The 8,500-nt window shown below is 41.0% G+C and overlaps 1 long non-coding RNA gene across 1 annotated transcript; it reads left to right on the top strand.

The window, feature by feature from the left end:
• The first annotated feature begins 201 nt into the window (after positions 1 to 201).
• LOC108640490 lies at positions 202 to 543 on the top strand. The gene is made up of 2 exons (XR_001921211.2): positions 202 to 275; positions 357 to 543. It is a non-coding gene; the product is annotated as an uncharacterized LOC108640490 (long non-coding RNA).
• Positions 544 to 8,500: the final 7,957 nt, after the last annotated feature.

The raw sequence follows: 8,500 nt of genomic DNA, 5'->3' as shown, positions 1-8,500 counted from the left end.
CCCCACCCCCCCAAGACTGAGTTGCTCAGAGTTTACATCCAGGCTGGCCTCGAACGTTTCCAGGCATGGGGCATCCGTAGCTTCCCTGGGGAATCTGTTCCAGTGCCTCTCTGCTCTCACAGTAAAGAATTTTTTTCCAGTGTCTAATCAAAACATGCTCTCTTTCAGTTTGAATCTGTTCCCCCTTGTCCCGTCATTACACTGTTCCCCCTTGTCCCGTCATTACACACTCTTGCAAATAGTCCATCTCCACCTTCCCTGGAAGTTCTCTTCAGGTACTGGAAGGCCACAATTAGGTCATGCTGAAGCTTTCTCTTTCCCAGGCTGAACAATCCTAATTCAGGCTTTCCTCATAGGAGAGATACTCCATCACTCTGATCAACTTGGTGGCCTCCTCTGGACTTGCTGGAACGGGTCAATGCCCCTCCTGTGTTGGGGAGGGGATTGCACCCAGAGCTGGATGCAGGCAGTACACGAGGGTGGTGTGCCGAGCCGCTGTTGCTAATAAAGGTGTTTTTCAGTCTAGCTGTGGTAATCTGTAAAGAAACTGCTCCTGAATCTCGTCTTTCTGGAGAATTTTCCTGCAGGCGTGTGTTTTGAGATAGCCCCGAACCGCCAGCTCAGCTGTTCGGCAGACCTGCGGTGGGTGAAGTAGCAGAGCATGCGTTAGGTTGGTGCCGGGTTGTCGGTCTGAGTATCCCTTTTTTTGTGCCTCTCGATGGGAATTGTGACACCAACCCTCTGACCGGGGCCTGGGCGAAAGCCTGCCAGCAGCAGCTCGGGCAGAGGCGGTCTGTGTCCTGCACAGCCAGGCTGCAGGCCTGAAAAAGCTGCTGTAGCCTCACTGGCCGAGTGAACAGAGTGACTGGGAGCTTTTATGCCACACATTTATGTCTTGTTTCACTAGCAGTCCTCTGATAATCAAAATAATTGTAATGCTGCCCTGTAGCTCAGAAGTGTGGAAAAGTCTGTGTGTGTGAAAGGGATGCAAGAAGGAATTTGATTCCCTCCCCCTGGGTTTTTTTTTTTCTGTTACTGTATTCTACATGGTTTAGCATTACTAGGTGTCTGTCCTCTGGGGTTCTGGTATTGAATAGTGGTAAGGCTAGATCTTGTTAAAATGGGATTAAGGATTAAGTAAACTATTAGGCTGACTTGCAGTGTATGTAGTAATCTCTTAATGGCAGAACAACTGAGTGTTTTAAACAATGGTTCCTGACAAGCTTCTAGTCATGCATGCAGTGTTGTAAAACACCTAATTCTTTCAGTGGGGTGCCAGGGTGCAGGAATTAATAAGTGGACAGGTCTGGCTCTTAATAAAACCACTCATTAAAACAGTTGGGCTTCCCAAATGTACCTACCATCTAAGTGATTGTGGATAATGATATTTGTGTTTCTGAGGATAGGGTAGCTGTACTGAACAGAGTGAGTTTGCAAAATGTTTGTGTACTTCTCAGGTTTGTACACCTTGAGCACTGAACTGGTCCTGTCTGTATCTTGTCACTTTCTGGCTTCTGAACTTCCAACTGGTCCCTTGCCATAGAAATATTGTGGAAATGTGTAATGTTTAAAAACGTTAGGGAAAACTTTTGTGGCAACCTGTGGTAAATTAGATGTCTCGTTCTAAGCTCAAACAAGCAGTGCATCTTGTGGATGGTAGAGAGTGCCAAGGAGAAGGAGTTGTAAGCACAGGAAAATACCTGCTGGTGTCTCTATGCAATGCTCATTCCAGGTGCTATGAATTGTGATTCAGTCTGTATTTAATAGCTTCGGGTGTTTTTTATCTGGAGGCCTTTCATCAAGAGTGCCCAGGAGAAAGGAGTTCTGCAGCCTAATTGATGCTTGTGTGAGGAGCCAGTTCTTTGGGGCCTTCAGTATGTGAGACTTTCTTATTTACGTCCAGTTCCTGTGCTGGGGGAGGTGGTGAACAGCCCTGCACAACTCTGTGAAAATGTCCATGAAATCCTGAGCAGTGTGATGCTACATGCTCTTTATTCCAGGCTGAAGGGTCTTGATGTGTTTGACTGTTGGTTGTGTGACCCATCGCTGTGGTATGGGACTGTTGTGAAGTAACTCCATGGGTCTGGTTTCCTACACCATACATGGTGTAGGAAAAGGCTGTGGTGAAGCAACCAGGAATATGCTCTGTGCTGTCGAGCAATTGGGTGTTAAGAGTTGACTGACTGACAGAGGATTAAGGATGCTTGAGAATCAAAGCTTTTTAAACACTTGTCTGTGAAGATCCTTGTATTATGCCTTGTGCAGAAACATGTGAAATCATCCTCCCTTTGTCTTGCTCAGTAACAGTTCTTCTGTAGAAGTGAGAGGAAAATAAAAGACTTGGGGTTTATTTTTGGCAGTGACATCAGCGAGTTGCTGACTTGCCCTTTAGGCTTGAGTCTTTCTGCTCTTCTATCCCTAGCACTGTATTAGCATGGCCTGTTATTGTTAGTGGAAAACTTTATAGCTGTGTGTGCCTGGCTATTGTATAATGCACAGCTAACTTGGTGGTGATGGTTTATTCTCACAGCCAAAGCCAGGCCATTTCTGTTGTTGGATTGGATTGCTCAGGACCTTGTTGGTTTGTGCTGTGTCTCGGGGGTGTGCTTCCTTGGGCAGCCTCTCCCTGTGTTTGGCTACACTCACTGTGAAAAATTCTTTTTTTAAATACTGTAACTTCCCTTGCTGCAACTTTGTTGCTTCTAATCTTTTTCCCCCTTTGTACTTTGGAATACAGCCTGGCTTATTCTTTTCTTTAGGCACTCCCCCCACCTGTCCCTTTAGTTAAAATTATAGATAGATATCAGCAACCCATGCCTCCTCCTGCTTTTTCATACCTAATCTGAGGAAACCCATCCCTGGGGCCCTACCTGTGTGCCAGACGTAGGAGAAGACAGGCCAGGAATAAGAAGCTGCCTTTATACAGAGGCCATGGTGTGTCCTTGCCTGTCTATGCCTTGAGAAGTGCAGGCCTCTCCTCCTGAGGTTCACATCTGCCTCTCCTGCCCTGTGCTGTGCTCCTTCACCCTCAGGATGGTGACCATGTCTTTATGACATCTTTGAGCCTTGTTTTGCTATTCCTTTTTCTTGGAGGAAGGGGATTGCTGAAGGATGAACAGACCTTAGTCACATCAGCCTGGGTTCAGCAGTAGTATGATTATACTGATTCACCTTGAGAGTTGCCAGATTCATGATGAAATGAATCATGATGTTGCCTCAAGTTTTGAAAATTTTCCTTTGGCTTTCAAGGACTGTTGCCTTTAACCTCTCTTAAAGTGTAACTTATCGCTTTAGGCAGCTGACTGTTTTCTCTCTTTTTCATAAAGCCTTGAGAAACACTGAATGAGTGCTTTGATGGGAACAAAGGGCTTCTCTGAAGATATAATGCCTAAGATGTGATGGTAGGACCTAGTTATGGAGTATGGACTGACATAGTTAAATGAGGGACTACTAGGAAGAAAGAGACCTCTGGTCACATTCCCTTTTCAATACTTTGTCATGCCTGGGCATGTTATTGCAAATGGTGTTCATGGGGAAAATAGAAATCCGTAATTTTTCCTCTCTCCAAATGTCTGAATTTGACCCTGAGTTGAGGAGGGAACATTTTCTCTGGGGAAGGAGAAAATCGATGTATAAATAGTGAAACATTCAGCCTTGACCCAAATACACACTGTTCAGAACTCTAAACAAGAATCTACTTAAAACAAACGAACAAGCAAAAATCGCCAAGTTGATAGTGTTTGTGTAGGATATCACTGTGCTACATTGTTTGACCATCTGTGATATGTCTCCCCACAAGTATTTTGTTAACTCCCAAGTGTTATTTATACTAAAGACTTTGTATAATTTAGTATGTATTTTTAGTCTTTTACCTCTTAGAGCATAATTGGTTCAATTAAAGCCATTAATACCTGTGGTGTAATTGCATTTTATGGAATTACAAACTGGTGTTAGAAAGTGCTGCCCATTAGAATTTTCTGCTATAACAATGTGCATGGCTTATGATATTTTACCAGTCCCTGCAACTGCCTCTAATCTCCTGACTATGTAGTCCTCGGTGAAAGCTTTTTTTGAGTAGTTCAATTTATAGAATAGGTAAGAAAAATTTTACCAATACATAACTTCAGTCTTTATCTTCAAACAACACTGATTTGTTCAGTTAGATAAAATGCTTCCCATAGTGCTTGATCATATGTATGGATTGAGAGAGAGAAGGTTCCATTGCTTCTGAAGTGTTGGTGAAGACGGGAACATCTACTCAGTGGCTTTTGTAGCTGTATGAATTACCAAGATGTCTGTCATTTGGTTCAGAGGTTTCTAGTATTGTTCTTACATCCCTCCACTCTTACAAAAGGGAAGTACTTTCTATTCTTCCAGTTGTATCTCTCATTGTGTGTGCGCTTAATATCAGATTAATGCTGCTTTATGGTTCTGTATTTTTTTTGTCTATTTTAAGGGAGCAGAGTGGTGGGTACTTGACTGAGGTATTGAAGATGAAGAGGTGTCGGGTTGGGTTTGATAGGGCTGAGTAGGAAGGCAGCTGTTGGGCTCTAGCAAGTTTGAGAATGGAGTTGAAGAATGACACAGCTGGAATCCTAGTTTTAGATGAAGATGGGGAGGGGAGAAGGACTGGCGTGTGATCTGTCACAAATGAACACAACCACTATGTAGCATCAGTGTAGGGAACCAAGCTATCAACTCGGAAAAACTGGATTTTCCTTTTCTGTTTTGTCTCATACAGACTGTTGTATTGGGTGTGCAGAACTAAATGTTTATGAAAAACAATGTCCTATATATTGCTGTGTTTTTATTGTTTTTGGTGTCATCTTGTAAGTTCAGTAGACTTCTGTTGATTCTAGAACCCTGACAATTTATTGGAATATATCCTGCATTATGGTACTCTCTAGAATGCTCATGTGCATTCTGGTTGCTAACCCTGACAAGCACAGCTGACTACATCACTGATGAACTTAACTTTTAAGTCTGTGAGGAAGTAGTTACGTAGGCCAATGTACATCTAGTGTATGTGTGTCTGAGTGTAGCCCTCATCAAAAGATTCAAGTTGCCAATAGTCTTAATAGCTGCCTACTTTATAAAAAGGCAGCAAAATATTAAGATGTAGGTATTGTATTTTGTTAGCGAAGCAGTTGCCTCTGTATACAAATTAAAACTTAGTACTGTCTGCAAAAAAGAGTTGAAGACCCCTCAGCTCTGTTATGTGATGTTAGCATGTCTGAGCTTGTTGGATGGGCTCTGAGAATTTACCTGGAATTTTAAAATGTTATATTCTGTGACCAGGAACCTGATTGCTATCTCGCTGTAATAGCGACAAAAAGCTTTGTCTTGCTGAATACTTTAAAGCCAGGTATTTATGCATGTTTCTTTACTACTTCAAAACTGTAAAGAAGGCATTCTTATTATGGAGGACTATCTTAAATTGTCATCCTATCTCAGTAAGGTGCTTTTTTCCCCCTCTGTTCAATTTCTGTATTTATATATAGACACTTATTTCTTCCCAGCCTCCCTGTTACCTTTTATTTACTCCCACTATGCCTTCTAATCTTAGCAGTTCCTTCATCTTCTGTCTCCCACAAAAGAAGCTCCTTTTCACTTGTGCAGTGTCAGAGATCTAAAACCTCTCACTCATGCTTCCGTTTGCTGTGTACTTCTGAAACTTTGCTTCATACAGTTATTCATTAGGTTAAAAAGAAAATAATGTCTCGAGGCAAAGTGTCAAGTGCAACAAGATCAGGTTTAAAATGTTTAAAACATGAGTTTTCATCTGGAAAAAAAAATTATTCAGCAAAAAATAGTTTCTTTGTAGAATATGACTCCCTCTTCCCCAAGTATCTGACAGTTTGATATTCTTACAGCAACTCCTGTTAAGAAGTTGAAGGCCAGTTATTGGGGATGATTCCTGGCCATACTGCAAAGAATAGGCCTCTGAGATGCTGCTCTTGGAAGCACCTTACCAGTGAATGTTGTCTGGACATTATTTGCCATTCAGTGTTAGGTTAGGCCCTTGACAAAATAGATGTCTGAGGACCCATGAAAGAACTCAAGTCAATTAGTTCCCTTGTGTGAACATGTTGAAATCGTTCCGTTAATCTTGGATATTTCTAGTGCTAAACTTATTTTAACCTATGCTCCTGATATACTGAAAACAACAACAAAAAAAGCCTCACTGACAGTTACTTACTGATTCTGTTGACTGGTGTTCCTTGAATGTGGAGGTAGCTCTAATGCTTTATGCTTGATACCCTCCTGTTTTGTTTTTGTTTTTTTTTTTTGGAGCTGTTGTTCAGGCATGGTGTACTTTGGTTCCCTTGTATCCTCACTGTGCTGCCTCTCTTACTGCTGGTATGTCTGCCCTTGTGCTTAGTGATAGAGAAAATAATTTCAGAGTAGAGCATGAAGTTTCAGTAAGGGTGGACTTATTCTCTCCAGAGTAGGAGTACTGCTGGTGAAAGGTTATGCCAAGTTTAAAAAAAATGTAGCCTGTTTCTACAAAAGGAATTGAGGGATGTTCAGTCACACCAAATTAACTGTGATGTGTATAGTTCGTGGAATGGGAAATGTGAGTTTTGGTCCTTGTTATATGAACTGGTCTTGCATTCATTGAGTGATTTGTGTGTTCCACAGTCTTTAAAGTGCAGTTGGGATCTGAATTCCCCACTTACAAATGGTGCTGGTATGATAGGCCAAACTAAAGATGATATCCTTTATGGTAGGAATAGAAAAGTGGAGGAATCCTGCCAAAGTAATACTTTAGCAGAGTGTGAACTTCAAGCTTATTAGTGTTTCTTCTTTAATTCCTTCCATTCAAAACCATACCCCACCTTTTTTGTCAAGAAAAGACCTCTAGAAATGTGGATAAACCAACAAAGAGACTTCATTGATCTTGAAGGGTGGCTGCAAATCTGTGTGACTTGAAGAGAATCAGTTCTCTATTTCTAGGCTGTGATAAATAATTGTGATTTGTGAAACAAATGGGTGATTACATCAAAATAAAACAAACGGATTGTAAAACTTAATTACACCCCATAAAGAAATAAAACAGACCCTTACAAGGTCAAGGGGCCCTAAACCTCCCCACTATCCTAAGAATAAAATATGGTGGAACTTTAAATCTTTAGGTGCCTGTTTGTCTAAGAATGCATGAATTATGACTGGTTGTAGAGATAACCCTTTAGCTTTACCTGTAAGAAAACCCAGATATTAAGTTCTTAGCAAAAAACTGTAAAATGTATATGATATAATTAATATGCATGAAGTAGCTAAGATAAATGCCAAATGTACCCTGTAGTAGGTGTGCAGATTTGGGAAACTTGTCCCCATTTCTGTCACCCAACTGGCTGCTTGCTTTTACCATGTAATAAACTCCTATTCAAAAACTTACAGAAACTCGAGACTTTCTTTATCACATAGGCAGTGTTTTAGAGTCTGATCTTCACTTGTTCTCATCCTCCTCTTCAAGAGGGAGCTGCTAGAGAAGGCTCTTCAGAAGACACTGTTTTGGGTCAAGTGAAAAATAAACTTTTAGTGCTCATCACAGATGTAGGTAGTTTATTACAGTGAGTGTGGGGATTTTTCTTTTTTTTTTTTTTTTTTGAGAAAACAATGTATTAGATGGTGACTGAACTGTGTGCCAACTGTGTGTGCAGGTCAGACTTGTGTTTTGAACCTTTTTTCTTGATGTGTCCCTGCTAGGCAGGCTACATTTATGTACAGAATATGTGCTTCCAGGCATTCCCCATGGTCACATGTGAATGCCTTGTCATCATTAGATCCAAGCTTCTGGTCGTATAACCTTTTGATAAGATGATTTGGAGGAAAGGCAGGAGGGCCAGGGGGAATTGTCTGAAAGACTCCTATTAAAATCATGCTGAGTTACTGTGTATTTTAAATGAAAACACACTGCACTACTACAACTGTTTGGTAATTGCCCATCTAGAATGTATTCACTGCATGAACATAGGAGTCAGCAGCTCATTTTAGCAGCTTTAGGGGGCATCCTGATTGTACCGTACCTGCTATCCCAGCAAAAAACCAGAGAGTTTAATAAATTCTCTCTTATGTGTCAGGCTTAAGCAGATACCTTGTGTATTTTATGCTGTCTAAAAGGCCCTTGGACATCCCTGCTTGTATGCTAGCAAGTCTGTTACATTTTTTTGTCATTGTTAGATACCTGTTAACAGTTAACATAATTGTTTGATACCTTTTGTAGTATACATCCACAGTGTAAATGTGCCTGGTTTGATAGGATTGGTAAGCTGTGAGTTTGTGGGTGCTTTTCATTCTAAGAAAAAAACTTCAATTTCCATCATAAGAAATGATGAATCTTTTGATCCTTTCAGAAAGGTTTAATTTGTCTGGAATAAACAGCTCTTCCTGACAAATCCTACTTCTTTAGGAGGTTGTTGAAGCTTAAGCAGTATGCAACACTTGATATTTCTATTTAGTTGCCAGCTTTTTTGAGGAAATTTGGGCAGCATGTAAA

The sequence above is a fragment of the Manacus vitellinus genome, unplaced genomic scaffold (assembly GCF_001715985.3).
Source record: "Manacus vitellinus isolate BGI_N305 unplaced genomic scaffold, ASM171598v3 scaffold_35_pilon, whole genome shotgun sequence".
Classification (NCBI taxonomy): Eukaryota; Metazoa; Chordata; class Aves; order Passeriformes; family Pipridae; genus Manacus; species Manacus vitellinus.
The sequence above is the reverse complement of the archived record's forward strand: the minus strand, read 5'-3'. Positions and strand labels throughout refer to the sequence as shown.